This window comes from Anopheles merus, chromosome 2L (genome assembly GCF_017562075.2).
Source record: "Anopheles merus strain MAF chromosome 2L, AmerM5.1, whole genome shotgun sequence".
In the NCBI taxonomy this organism is placed as follows: Eukaryota; Metazoa; Arthropoda; class Insecta; order Diptera; family Culicidae; genus Anopheles; species Anopheles merus.
In genome coordinates this window covers 3522470-3525683 of record NC_054083.1, presented here as the reverse complement: position 1 = coordinate 3525683, position 3214 = coordinate 3522470, and the positions used below count along the sequence as shown (strand labels likewise).

At 38.5% G+C, this 3214-nt stretch overlaps 1 long non-coding RNA gene across 1 annotated transcript; it reads left to right on the top strand.

Moving 5' to 3' along the window:
* Window positions 1-1103: 1103 nt before the first annotated feature.
* Window positions 1104-1785, top strand: LOC121593783. Its single transcript, XR_006004842.1, has 3 exons — window positions 1104-1150; window positions 1258-1374; window positions 1450-1785. It is a non-coding gene; the product is annotated as an uncharacterized LOC121593783 (long non-coding RNA).
* The last annotated feature ends 1429 nt before the right edge of the window (window positions 1786-3214 follow it).

The window sequence follows — 3214 nt, the reverse complement described above, 5'->3', positions numbered from 1 at the left end:
TTAGCCGAGGCACGAGTTCTTAGTTTTTGCGTGATAACATAGACACAGGCCAAATTGAAAAGCGCGCACATCGACATCGGAATCGATTCTTGAATGAAACCTCAACAGATAAAAAGAGCGCACTTGGTGTCAGCCAATTTTTCTTGCTAATTTCTACGGCTACGAACCGTTGTGTTGAGATCGGTTTCGGAGCCTTTTAATGTCGTATGTGCATGTAGCTTGCGTGAGGCATCTCTTGTAACGGATTTTCGCTTTACCCAACTCGTGCGTAGCGTTCAATGCATTTGATCCAACGCTTTGGGCCAACGATGATGAAATGATATTGTTTTGATCTGTGGGCATGTATCGCAGCGTTCTGCGCTTCCAACTAAGGTAAACATATTGCAAATGTTAAAAAGGAACATGTTTTCTGCTTCTGATAGTAAAATGCTTCTGATAAATAAAATAAATATGCTTCTGATAGGTCTGGTAGTAATAATAAATCTGATTGTAAACATAACCCCCGGGGGGAAAATGGGGGTATATTGGGTTGACAACACCAAATGGAAGGGGCCCCTCAATCGACGGGATCATCAACGCGGCCCCTAAATGGCCGAGGCAATGGAGATTCCCGGCAGGCAATTGACGTTTCATACTAGGGCGAGGGGTGTTGAAACACATGGAAGAACAGGAAGAAACACGGACGAGCGCTGATGAACTGCAACTGTGTACGTGCAACAGCACCAAACGGCATGTGACGACGTACAGTGTGTGTAATTTTAGGCAGCGAAGATGGATCGAGGTTATGTTTACAATGTGAAAGAGTTTGATGCAGAAGCGTCTTTAAAATAAACATGTATTTTAGTTGCATATGTTCAGTGTTAGAGTTTGTAATGAGAACTTAAAAGTAATGACCAATGGTGCTATTCACTTGTGTGCTGTTGACGAATATTGAAGCGTTGAAATATTGAAGCTTCCTATGTCAGTTTGTTGTGCTTAGTGTGAAGCAAAAATGTGTGCTAAAGTGTTATAAATTAGAAATATTTATACGTATCCGTCTAATGTTCGGTTGTACCCATCTAGTTTTCCATATTTTTGGGTGTCCTGATCGTTTACTAGGAGAAAACGATTGGAGGTTAGATACGTGCAGCTATTTCGCCTCCGCAGGAAGGTATGTTAATTAAAGTTGTTGTATTTGTAATTTTTCGTTAAGCTGAAATTAAATAACTAATTAGATAAAATTAACCGTTTAACATTACGAATAATCGATGTTATCAGTGTTCTTCAGGAGTGTTCCAAGCTGTCCGAAGACACACAAATCCGATTCACCTCGTATGCACCCAACGGATTTCATGCGAAGGATATTGAAAAGCCATCAAAGAAGTGGGCATGATGGTAAGGAAACTTTGATTCTTTTTATTTTTAGATTTTTTATCCTTATTTTTGTTTACAACAACCTTGCATCCTCAGCGCGGGCCTTATGGAAACTGCGCGGTCAGAGCAACAACCGGATGAGCATTTCGTTTCAGGTGGAAATTATATCAAGTTTGGGAATTGAAGAGAGTTACGGCACACTGCGAACATCGTTGTAAACAATCGATAGTAACATTTATATAGAGCTTATGAATGCATGTGTTTATCTAATTATTCATTAATTCGTTTATTTATTAATTTGAGCATTAGTGCTCCATCGACATATGTTTTTTGTTGTTCTTTTAAGTAAATTGCTCCAACAGCTTATCCCGGCCTTTCTCGGGTTTAGTTGATGTTGCTTGACCGCGACGATTGACACCAGAGTTTGTTATGGTCGTATTGTCGTCGTGTAATCGTGTTATTGCTGTTAACGCATTTTGTTTATATCTATTAAGATGCAACAGCATTTTTTATTTTCCGAAATATCGTTAGCGTTGTTCCTCCTCGGTCAAACGGTTGACAGTGGGCAATAAAGTTCAATAAATGATAGGAGCAAAAACGCGATGGCTGTTAGTGATTTGCAAAATGAAACCAACAGCCATTTTACATTTTTTTATCTTAAACAAGCATTGCCCCTGAAAGCTACCAAAGCAAATGTGTATTACGTACCACTAGCTGTGTGATAGGTACAATAAAAGGTACAATTTTTCATTTAATTTGTAAAATTAGAAAAGAATAGATAAAAGGCGATTGATAAATATAGTATCAATAGGATACTACGATTAATAAAAATGGAAAAGCAATGTGTTTATCAATAAATAATATGTAATATATAAACAGCAACTATAAATAGGTAGAGCAATTTAACAAAATAAATAAACGTTTATTTCTTCCTTCTATCTCAGCTTGTTTTAACATTTCCCTGCATGTTTACTCTTGCCGGTGCATGTGTCAGTTTTCTTTTTAAATATTCTTTATCATATTCTATATCTACGTCTATTCCCACGTGGTTTGTGGCGAAAGACTTAAATAAGCGCTGTATTTGAGCAGTTACTAAAAGCTATTTTTTCATGACGATCTTTCCCAACTACACCGTGCAAGAAAAGTCCTATCAAACATTACGTCTAAAGCCTCCTGTTGTTGGCATCCTGGCTGCTGATATCTGCATCTATTATTTAAGTATAACTGCAAAATGCAAAATCATCTCCAGCTATTTTTGCTAAAAATGCATCAAACTGTTGTTCATTTCCGATTTTTTAAATTGCTAAACTCTCCGCTTTTCTTCTTATACCCTTCATAGAATTCAGTATTGTAGACTGCTCATTTTAAATCACCATTATCTGTGCGCTTCATGCATCTATTTTCATCAACAGAAAAAAAATATAAAGAAAGTGGCACTTGAGACTCTTCCACAACTTCCTTTTATACTGCATTTCGATGCGCAGATGCGCAGACTTATGAATGAGTGGGAGGAGTCTAAGGACTTGTGAAGAAGGAAGAGGATATGGTGGGGTGTCGATGATTATTGTGCCTGTTGCTTGTACTACCGAATGTCGCCAAGCTACTCATCACATACCCGCGTTTTATGTACCCATTCTTGGTGTTTCCGGGTTACTCACCATCGCGCTGTAGTCGGATCATACTGCACCTGTTCTGATTCGATTAATGCCACCGCAAAGACAGAATTAGAGCACGCGTTCGTATTCCTCATCCTCCGGCACCGTCTGGAGAATGTGGGAGTCACTGCTTTATAAAAACCACCGGACTACCACAAACTGGTGTAGCGCCTGATAGTTAGGCAATTAGTATAATACTAGAAATA